Source organism: Sinohyriopsis cumingii, chromosome 14 (genome assembly GCF_028554795.1).
Source record: "Sinohyriopsis cumingii isolate HCF-2022 chromosome 14, ASM2855479v2, whole genome shotgun sequence".
Classification (NCBI taxonomy): Eukaryota; Metazoa; Mollusca; class Bivalvia; order Unionida; family Unionidae; genus Sinohyriopsis; species Sinohyriopsis cumingii.
In genome coordinates this window covers 65,852,749-65,864,712 of record NC_142974.1, presented here as the reverse complement: position 1 = coordinate 65,864,712, position 11,964 = coordinate 65,852,749, and positions in this window count along the sequence as shown.

Genomic DNA, 11,964 nt, shown 5'->3' with positions numbered 1-11,964 from the left:
AATCTCCACCCAGGGAAGTTGTATGCATGAGGGCTGTCTTCACAAAGTGACATTATAGCTATGGCATGTGTCATATTGCTGCACGCATGATTACATGATAGAGACTTCCAATATAATGCATATGAAACCATTTTGTTCCTATCTGTATCCGTAAGTATGTGGTTTACACGACTTCTTTTCATTGATAAGTTTCAAACAGTGGACAAGCTTTTATTTCATTTTTAAACGGTAACATATTCTTCAATTCATTTTACCTCGTTACTAATTTTCCTCCAGATATAGATTGATCATGACTATTAGAACTTAAACTTTGGGATCGTACAACACATATAGGGAAAAAAGACAACAAAAACAAACAAAAACCAATGGTTGTGAAAATAATTTAGCAAGTTATTCAATTTACCTGTAGTTTGTATTTCAGTGCAAGTGCCATTAAAATTACAAGATAATGTTGAACGTACAAGAAATATGCTGAAGTGAATCAACGGTTGGGGTATTATTATAACTTTTAGCATAAAACGAATGACGATACATCATGCGCAAACTTTACCGTATAAATCCTGAACGTTACATTTTTAATTTAACAACTGCTACATACAGTGCTAAAGAGATATTCGGGGCCAAAAAAAGTCGGAGGCTAAATGCTAGTTTTTCATTATTATTTCCATTTCAATGATTAATTAGACTGTGTCCCTTAGTTAAGAACCTGTATGAGATAAGAACTGAAATCGTGAGAAGCATAGTGTGGTGATCTGGGACATAGCTGAATCACACATTAAATATTTTGGTCACGAAGGGAATTTAACATTAGACCACCATGTTGTACTTTATAGGGACATGGACAATAGTAAATTAACAATAATTCATCAGCTCTTTGTTTGCAGCATCAAACTGGAATCCTTTGTTAAGAAAGGGGAGGAAAGATTACAATCTTGAGATACTGACATTACACTGTTTTCTTTTTTGAATAGTATAAGGTCAACATCAAATTAGTAATAGGCCACAAGTGTGTGTGATTCCGAGGACAAAGGGACATTGTGTGTTAGACATGTTCATGTTTTTTTATCCTTTTTTAAATCATGTAAAAATCTGAAATGAACGTGGCTGAGTTGTTGGGGGTTTAAAACTCACAACAGTCTATACATGGTGGCAAGTATTGCTGGTAGAAGAAAATCTCGAAAGAAAAAAATCTCAGTAAGATCCACCGACCCACCAGAAGCTACTGCCAACCTTTATCATATATTCAAACTGGCCAAGCCCGATAGTTTAAACCAGGTTGACAGAAATGATATGGCAGTTATCGGTAAAGTCGAGCGCTTTAGACCATTCATCCATCAAGGCTTCAGATAGTGGATGAGAACGTTTATCTTAAAGGTTACGATTTTCACTTTTATTGATCAGTTTAAATGTTATATATTCGCCAGCCAGAGCACTTAAGATATTATTTACGCAATTTGATGCGTGAAAATAATGCTTTGGAGACCATGTTGGAATTTTCAAACTGACTGATATGGGTCTATTTTACCTTGACAGTATCACTAGAGGAGTGACATTGGGTCGGTGTGTGATGTATGTTTAATTGTACCCATTCACCTGCAGGTTTTGATGTTAAATGTATACTGAAGGTCAAGTCATTGCCCCATTTGTTCAATTGATACTACATGTGCATGCATTGTTCTGCTTTTATGAGGCACATATTGTTTTGCAATAGTCAGTATGTTGCAAAATGAGAATTAGTTTACGTCAATTAAAATGCAGAGTCGATGTGTTTAACTTTGAAGATCAAATTAATATAAAATATATTGTGCATCATGCAATTTGCTATAATTGTATGCCGGGGGAAAGAGTGTATTACAAAATGTGCTGAAGCTTGTGTATGTCAATATCTTATCAGTACTTGGAAACCACATTATCACAAGGGAGAGAGATGGTGTTTAGTGGGCGATGATATTCAGGTAACTAGTTAAGTATGCGGATCAAAGGTTTTTTATATAGAAAGATTGGTCATTTATCAAATACGGCTGTCTTATCTATAAGGATGGTATTTGAAACACCTCGCCTGCGTGAGAGAGAGAGAGAGGGAATTATAAAATGTAATTCAGTAAACGAAGAAGGCGGCATATACTTTTGTGATGTGCTTTTGTAATTATATCATTAACCATTGTTTCCACGTTCATGTCCCACTCCTTCTGTAGTAGTGTTAATTGGTTGCTGATACTGCTTCCATTTCTGTATTTGGTTGCCTGGCTTAGTGCTCAGCATTAAGAGGATAGTATAAGGACTGGTCGGCCTGGTGTCAGGATAATATTTCTTGGTGGGACATCATGCTACATGTCTGCGGCATGATGCTCCATTACTAGACATCACTATAAACTGCCGCACTTCCGACCTTGTAGCGATATGACTGAAAATGTTATAAAGCTACGTTAAAAGTCAAAATCACATTCGCACTCCTACCTGATTGATCACATATCTATTTATTTGCACATGGATCAACTTCAACAATGTCGCTCGCGATTAAAGATTTCCTCCTGAGGTCAACAATGATGTTAACTACACACCCAAAATGCTGGATCTACTAACATTGTTTACCATATGATTTCCATAAAAAGCTGCATCATATTTGATCTGTTTATAGTATATACAAATATGTAAAAAGAATATGCAAACATAACACCTTTAGGTCGTGTGGTTTATTTTTTGTAAATGATGCTATATAAAGGAACCCCCATCCCCCCAAAAACCTACAACGAAACATAACAAATGCTTCACATACAATACTAAGACAGAACAAATACTTAAATACACAATACCACAAACGGGAAAAATACCACACACAACCCGCACTCAGGTATTTCAGTATAGCAACACAATAATGCATAAAAGATGACATACCAGACACGAATATCCTAAATATTTAGATGCGCTACAATTCTTGCGAATTGTATTCGCCACCATTGGTCAAGACAAAATGAATAAGATATCGTCGTCCAGAGACGATACGACGAGCGTCATGGGCTTTTATTAGGTGCCTGGCGCACGACGATATCATCCCCTTTATGCGCCTTGTGTCCTGAACAATCACGCGCTCACTCCCTCATGCACGTGTATATTGATGACAAATACTCACTGGGGTGGTGTTGGTGCAACGAAGTGCACATATTTCAGCGGGATCAGTCCTTTATAATTTCTTCTCCATGTTGGAACACCAATGTGAAAGATGAAGTACTCGCAAACCACCACATACAGTTTGCACGTACGAGGTAGACATTATTGATTGATGTGTGTAGTCAGTCCTTGGAAAAGCAGAAACCTTTATTTGATTTTCAGTCAGATATTCAACGTAGAATAAATGGTAGAGTGGTCTTGGTATCGAATATTGTTTTGGGCATATAAACTAATCATTTAAAATGAGTTTTGTATATATTATACATTTGTTTTAAGAGAAAAGATGGTCCATTTCTATGCAATCTTCTCTTTGCAGTTCTTGCTAGTGTTAACATTATCTTGGCATTTCACATTCTACTTAAGCAATGTAATCTGGGCATCCATACAATCCATCGTACCATCAATGTTTACAGGAGCGAAATGTGACTTGTTTACCTTGTTTATTTTTACGCTGAAACTATGGTCAGTCTCTAATAAGTCTTGTAGTTCACGCTAACTAAAATTGCTGTAAATTTATGTCAAGCTATGCTTTTGCAAACCGTAATATCGCCATGAATAGTGCTAAAATGGTTTTTGCCAAATATTCAGTTTCAGAGTGCAACATGATTGCATGTTTTGAAGATTTTGAATTTTAGAAGTCAATTACTATCGCATGTAGTAGAATAGGCTTTGAAAACACTAGAACTTGCGAACTTTCCCAAGAATTAATGAACTTTGACAGCTATTGGCATACATTCGTGTTATGATCCTTAGATTAAAATCGCAGTTGCGAATTAGTGGATCCTCTCTCCATGTTTGATTTCCGCTGCCACTCTACATTTGACTCGCTCCCATGTTTTTTGCACTTTTGTTTGCCGTTTTTAACAGTTCATTTAAGAAGCTATTCACTACACAATGTACATGAAATGGGAACTGTGTCTTTTCGAAGAACGGTATCAAACTCACTAGCCTTCTATTACAAGTCAAATGCTGCAGCACCTCAGCTACCGCAACTTACCAAATTTGTATATGCGATTGCTTAATAAGAGACATTCAGTCTCTGGATAAGCATAATCAAATATCAAAATATTCTTATTAGGATAATTACTTTCTTAATTTTAAATACGACACTAGTATTTGAAAGTCGCAGTGCTCACCCTGGCTGGAAGCATAAATAATGTTACTAATATGCGTACAATCTGATATTATCCTTTTCTCTATCTTCCCAAAAGTCAGTAAGCTATTTTATCATATATTCTGTTATTGATTCTCCAACTAACAACTGTAATCTGGAATATTATGACCAATCCTGAACCGGTAATATGAGATTACACGATAACTGTACCAAAGACACGAGGGTTGCGCTTCAGGTTGTTTATAAAGCGTGCAGTATGTATCATAAGTAATTATAGTGCCAATCTAGAGATAAAGCAGATAGCAAACTATAGCCCGAGTCACTGCACACATGACGGATATTTAGTCACGTGAAGTTCAATTTCTGTATTGGTTAGGCAAATCGAAAACATACCAAAATGGCTGCAACGCAACAAAAATGTAGTATTTGTCTCCATAGCTTTAAGAATCCAAAGTTTTTACCATGTTTCCACAGTTTCTGTTGCAAATGTTTAGAAGATTATATTCCTTTTAACCTTCTTGACGGTAAATTTAACTGTCCGGTGTGCAAAAAAAGTACTGAGGTGCCAATTGAAGGTGCACGAGCATTTCAAACCAATTTCTATATTGTGACTAACGAAACTGAAAGGCAATTAGGACCAAGTGTAAATTGTAGTAAACATCCTGGACAAGACATCCAGCTCGTGTGTCAGGAGTGTAATGTTTGTATGTGCCTTAAGTGCAAAGCATTTGATCATGATACGCATCCATCGAAACTAATCGCTACGGTGGCGGCTGAAGTAAAAGACAAACTTCGAGCACAACAGAGACTTTGTCGTCAAAAGCTAAGAGATTTAAATGAATTTGTGCAAAAAGGTAACAACCTTGAGAAGAGTTTAAACGAAGAAGTGTGGAAAGACATTGAAGCCATTGATGTCCAATATGCACATTTACTTAGTATTCTTGATCAGGAGGTTACGCAAATGAAGAACAAAGTGATATCCCAATACGACAACTTGCAAACACGAAATGCAGTGATAATGAAGAAAGCTATGGATGAAATTATGGTTTACTCTTCTGCAACGGAAGATGCAAAAATTATAATTGACCAAGAAACAGACATCGAAACAGTTATACAAGGATCAGAACTATATCGAAGGATTTCTAAACTGCCATCAACGACCTATCGAAATTCCTTAAAGAGTCCCTCGAAGAAGTATTTTTTACCAGCAACAATCAGGATGGGAGCACTGACTGACTTAATAGGAACATCACAAAAGGAATACGTAAGTTTTTATTGTAGCAAATTTAGTCTGAATTGTGTTGTTACAATCAATTTAAAGGCAGTATGGTAACGTAACATCTAGCCCATTGGCTCACTTTTAGACCTTTCTCTTGTTCGAGATTTATGGCAATTTGTAAAAAATTTAACCACCCAAACGCACTTTTAAAGCGCTTTTGTTACCCCCCCCCCTCCCCGAGCCACCGAAGCCACTGGTCGTCACATAGTAGCAGGCTTGTCTTAGAAAAGACTACAACGTATTTGTTACTAGTGAATTAGTTCTATATTGTTGAAGAAGCATCTGCAAAGAATAGATTGCAGACGAAACTACTGACAGATCCTCTAAAGAGGCAAATAAAGCAAATATATTTTCGACTAATGTTGTAGATGAATAGACTAGTGAACTACATAGCAAATGAATAGCGGATTTGTCAAGCAAAAGCGTGTGGGCTCTCCTAACTAATTATTACAATCAGATCAACGAAACTGAAGTACGATCTGGAGAAATTGTACTGTGCAGTAAACATTTAGGACAACACATTCAGCTTGTGTGTCGCCGTGTAATGTTTTTTTGTGCCTTAAATGCAAAGCTTTTGTTCATGATACGCCCCCACCAGAGCCTATCGCCAAAGTAGCTGCTGAAATAAAATGAAATCTTCGAGTACAACCGAGTCTTTTTGATCAAATGCTGCATAATCTCAATGCATTTAGCAGAAAGGATAACTCCTTGAGAAATGTTTAAATAATCAAGAGCGGGCAGAAATAGAAGCCATGGAATTACAATATTCAAAGTTACTTAGCATTCTTGATAATGAGGTTATGCAAATAAAGTACAAAGTGAAATCTCAATAAGAAAATAGTAGGAAAGAAAATTCAATCATTATGAAGCGAGCTCGTGACGAAACTACATTTTACTCTTCTGCAAAGAAAGATGTAAAGAAACTAATCTACCAAGGTACAGACTTCGAAATTGTTAAAAAAAGGATCAGAGCTGATTCGAAGGATTTCTAAAGCACCATCAGTTATGGATCTGGTTTCCTTACATAATCCCGGAAAGAAGTTTTATATTACAGCGATAATCAAGGTTGACACAATGAGACCCTTAATAGAAACCCCTCAACAAGAACATTTAAGTTTCGGTTGTTGCAAATGTGATTTAAATTGTTTTGTTGCTTAAGATTTCAAGGTAGAGATTGTACATTGATATTATAGGAAACGTACACTATGACTGTCTTGATCAATTGTGTTCTTTCTCTTTTTTGACTTATGTAATCAATTGTAAAAAAATATCGAACCGCCCTTTTTCCTAAAATTCCGAGCCATCTAGTCCACTCGCCGTCACCTTCTTAATAGCACAAATTGTGGTTAAGTGGTCTATAAATTAATACGTTCATATGATCTGGCTTGGTTGTGGTTACATTTGTTTGAAAGTAACTCCAGGTTCAGGGGCTGTCATATTGCGATAAGCATAATTTTTGCCCCAGTGGTTGTAAATATTTCATAAGGTAGACATTTTGTTATCGATTTCCAAGTTTGTTTGAGAGGAATCTAAAAACATAACAAAAGAGATAAAAGTCAGTCAATCCACAGATTTAACTATTTAATTACTTTAAAGATATAAGTAACTATGCAAAGATTTCTGAAAAAAATCATTGTGTTCAAATATAGAAAACGGTCAATTATCGCATATTGCCACTGTCCTAACATATAACATTTCCTAACATATTTATGATTGAACAAGAATTTATAACATCAAAATTGTACAAAATAAATATATATAAATTATCAAGAAGAACACTTTTCTCAATGCAAGGTACTAGCCACTTGCTTCAAACGTACACTTTACAATTGATAGTGATGATTCAATTACAAGATACAGGATGCAAGGTTTGGCAATATTTATTCCGGAATATATGGATTGCAACATGGAGATAACAGGCATTTATATGAATACTGTTTTGTATATAATGTCCGATGCTCTCTGAACGACCATTAATATTGCAATATAATAAATTATGCTATTTAATAAACAACAATATAGGCATAAGGAAATTTGAAACCTGTAATAACTCAATTATCCCATTTTGTCATAACTGGAGCTTGTAACATGGGATAAAAAAAAAATTACGACCAAGAACAGATTGCAAAATAGAGAGGTGTATGAATATGACTGACGATGAGATGATAAGACAGGACACATATGAACTGGAAAAATGGCGGAAAAGATGGTGACAACTACGATACAATTATATCTCTCAAATGAGAGAATACACCGTAATGTTAGGCAAAGAAGTTAATGCATATTACGATAAGATTTCAGAAATGTGGCTGCATCCGTTAGTGAATGCATGCTTTTAACAGTGAGTGATGTATCGATAAAAGTGAATAGTAAATATGATGTTTATTTAACATATATTATTCACTTTACATATCTTTCTATTATTGATCATTAAATATTAGTTGAACTGCTAATATAGCCAGACTGGATTCGTTTAGGTCTTCAACCTATGAATTGCGGTATGAGAACCAGAAAATGGTTTTTTTTTGCCATTGTATGTTATGTGAATGACTCAAAATCAACTTGAACAAGGCTTAGGTATTTTAGAACTAATCAAAATACTGATATCAGTACTGTATATGTGCACGTACTAACATAAGCCTAAAATCAAAAATGTAATTTTAGTACTGTACATGACACATACAAAGTCACGAATGGTAAACCTTTAAGCAAATGATCTTCTCACTATTGAGTGACCTACATCAGGAGGAATGTAAATCACGAACTTCAAAATATAAATACTAATTTCGTCGGCAGGCTTAAAATTTATTTCAGGCCAAATTAAATAATTTTTGACAGACCAGATTGCCAGCTCACCTAAAGTACGATTTTAGAACGGTCACATGCATGTGTAATTCGTACTTTTAATTCTGTCTTGATGCAATATCATTACAGAGATGAACGTACATGGTTCATAAAGATGTTTTCTTAAAATCAAACACCAAACAAATTCAAAGGCGAAGTTTTAATGATCAGGCATTGTTATGTGTGTCGGCAAGAGTTATCTGGGCTACTTTCACCTAGTCCATGTTAAGAGTAGTTTTCAACAAGTAACATTTACAGTGCTACAAGAAGACCAGACTATTTACGTCATACATTGCTATCAGATTGTATCTTTTGAACAGCTTTATTGTGTAGTGTTTACTCTTCTCTGTGGGTGATACTCAACCTTCCTATTTCTTAATATCTTCCTTTATCTCTTCATGTCTTTGTGAAGTTCTTCAAACTTAACATTTCTCCATTGATTTATTTTGATGGTATTATTATATGCCAGGATGTCAGGTCACCCCGTGTTTTCTACTTTAATAAACACGTCTTTGAAATTTTAAAAAGTCAAATAATTTAACTTGGACTTCCGTTTTATCGTGTTTGTCGCTTCAATCTCATTTCCAATGGATTTCCGTTTCCTCTGGGCCGACTCCGTATTTCTCTGTTTCTCTGATCCCCAGTTATCCTTATAATTCTAACTCACTCCAGTAACACTGGCTGAAATCTGATTCGAAATTGTTATATTCGTTATTCCGCCAGCATGATGGCATGATCATATATAATCATGATTGTTGTTCGATATTGCTCTTTGATATTCGTGCATTTTGTTTTCCTTGTTTAGTGAAATATCCCGCTCACAAATGTCTGGGTGGGTTCCATTTCCACAGTCTAAAGATTAGTTGATTGATCTGAATTTTATATGGTTCGAAAGAACCCTGCAATGTTTTGAAGGCTCACTGTCTCCATGCATCCTCTGTCCGCACGTAGGGTTCAACGACTCTGACGTTCCGAGATCTGAGCATGCGCTAGTTTGAGGGTTCATTGATTTGAAAGAAGTGTTCAATATTCCAAATGTTCACTTGTAAAACGTTGATTAATCGGAAAATATGTTGTTTGCCATGAAGAGTCATGATGATTTCTAAGCTAATATAGAAGGAAATTAATCTTTTCTAGTACAATATCTTTCTTCATATATACTTGCCATATTATAACACCTTTGGAGAAATGCTAGTACCTTAACAATATAACCCTGCTAGAATAAAACATTTTATCTAAAAAGCAACAGGTAAATTACACAAGGTAGTTTGACAGCTTCTTAAGTAATAGGCGTCTGGACGTTTGTTGTAATTTTAGGTGGGACGTTTTCCCTCTTTGATCCCCTCCCCGATATATAAAGCTATTCTATATTTGTTCATTGAGAATCTGTCTCACATACTTTAGAGAACCGGAAATTGTAACTCGGGGATATGGGAATGTATCTTCCTCCACAACGTAACTATTATCCTAACATATTATTGTCGGGTAATGGTTTTAATATGAGTAGACATCTTTCTCTGGTTCTCTGGTTCTTCAATAATACTTACCCGATCATTATAATAATATCTACAAGTCCATCCTTAGCACATATACATCCATACTGAGAGCATTTCACTAAAGTAGTAGCTGAATCACGGGATTTGGTGTCAAGTACATATCAAGAGGATATCACTCTAACTGCCGTCGAGATGGGCAGATAACCAGTTGCGTCACTTCTCCAGGTCCCACAAGATTATTCGAGCCTTTTGGGATTAAAGATCACTGACAGAAGCTAGATATTGGATGCAGAATTCCATCATAATAACATTTCAAGAACAGTTCGATCAAAAGCAATGTTTGTGGGGACGGTTCAAGCTTTGTCAATCGAGACAAGAAGCAACTTCATTGAGTGTAGGTTTATACTCCGATATGCGGAACGAATAAACCACTTTATCCAGGACTAAAATGTCTGTGTTGATATAGTGTAATTCCTGTGAGGTCTAAGAAGAGGCGTGATCTACATCAACTAAGTGGATCAATCTTTCTTTAGTATCACTTCAGAGCTTACAATGGGTCATGTATTCAACCCACGACTAGTAGCTCATGACCTTAATATATCAGGCAAAAATCGTTGAGATCGCAAGGTTGTTGACGTAGTTCAATTGTCAATATAGTGATTTTGATGAAACGCCCAGTATAGGTGCACAATGGTCAAGGTCACAAACAGGTTCAAACATTACCACATTACCACATTTATTTTAGAGTCCATTTCCTAAGTTTGAATATGTCGTGTTATATTAATGAAGCTTTGCACATAGGTGACTCTCTAGTGATGATGTTGTCGATTCAGGACTGTGAGCCCACGCTTATGATCTTTCTGAACCTTTCTGATTCAAAAGTCTATTAAGAATAATGGTGTCTTATGTTAGCAAATGATTGCATGACATATTTCTTTGATTTACATTTAATTTATTATCTGTCGTTAAGGACTTTAATGTCCAATCTAAATACATATCTTGCATGTGTTAGAAAGTGATTTCCTAAGTTGACAATGTATGTAGAGATGTCTTTGTCAAACGAACATGCTCATGTTTGTTAATGGTCTGCCTTAAATACAAACCCCAATTATTATTTACCATTTTGTCATACAGATCAGGCTAATATCCACCTCACTTTTAATTGTTTGCATGACGCTTAAAATAGCATAAATATTGATTATTCATGCAAAAGTGTTTTTTTTGATGAGCGTATTTTTACATGAATGTTTTCATTCTGGTATTGTAAAACCCATGTCAAACGTTTAACGTCAATGAAACCAGAGTGGGGGGTGGATGACTGGTATTCATAACTCGTCTCATGTAGTATAACGCTGCTTCCTCCAGTTGTTCTACAATCAATTATTGACAACGTATCATGGTCTGGTATTTATTAAAGAGGCATTATGCGCTAGCGCTTGGGCTCTCTAAGGATGAAACGGAACTTGTCTATAATTCTTCAAACCTATCTTCGTAAAGTCATCAAAAGTATAACACAGTTTCAATTTATTATCTTTTACATAACATGTATGCAGATATTAAAGTGTTTATTTGGCTAAAATAGTCCATGACATCATACACATAATGGCATTGACTGTTTTGACCACTTTAATTGATTGGTGAAACATTTCTTATCTGATTGATGGTAAAAATGGTTTCGTTAATTGTGTCAAAACTATCCATGTATTTATATGCCTGTTATGTCAAAGAATGTATCAAATATGAAGTACTTATTGGACGAATTGGGTGGTTCCGTAAAAACATTACATTTAGGATAGTCTTCAGCTTAGCTGCTGTGTTTGTATACATTTGACTAGTTATATCTCATTCAAATTGTCTTAAGTAATATACGTGTCATTTGAATGTTTACTAGTTTGTCATTCAATATTTCGCTCATCTAGAGATTGCAAATTATATTGAATTAACCTTTCTTCTGTGTGAATACCATATGTTTCGCACTGTTCGATCTTAATTATTTATACAATTGTTTGGGGGACACGAGTGGCCGAGTGGTCTAAAGCGCTCACTGTTAAAGATCACTGCCG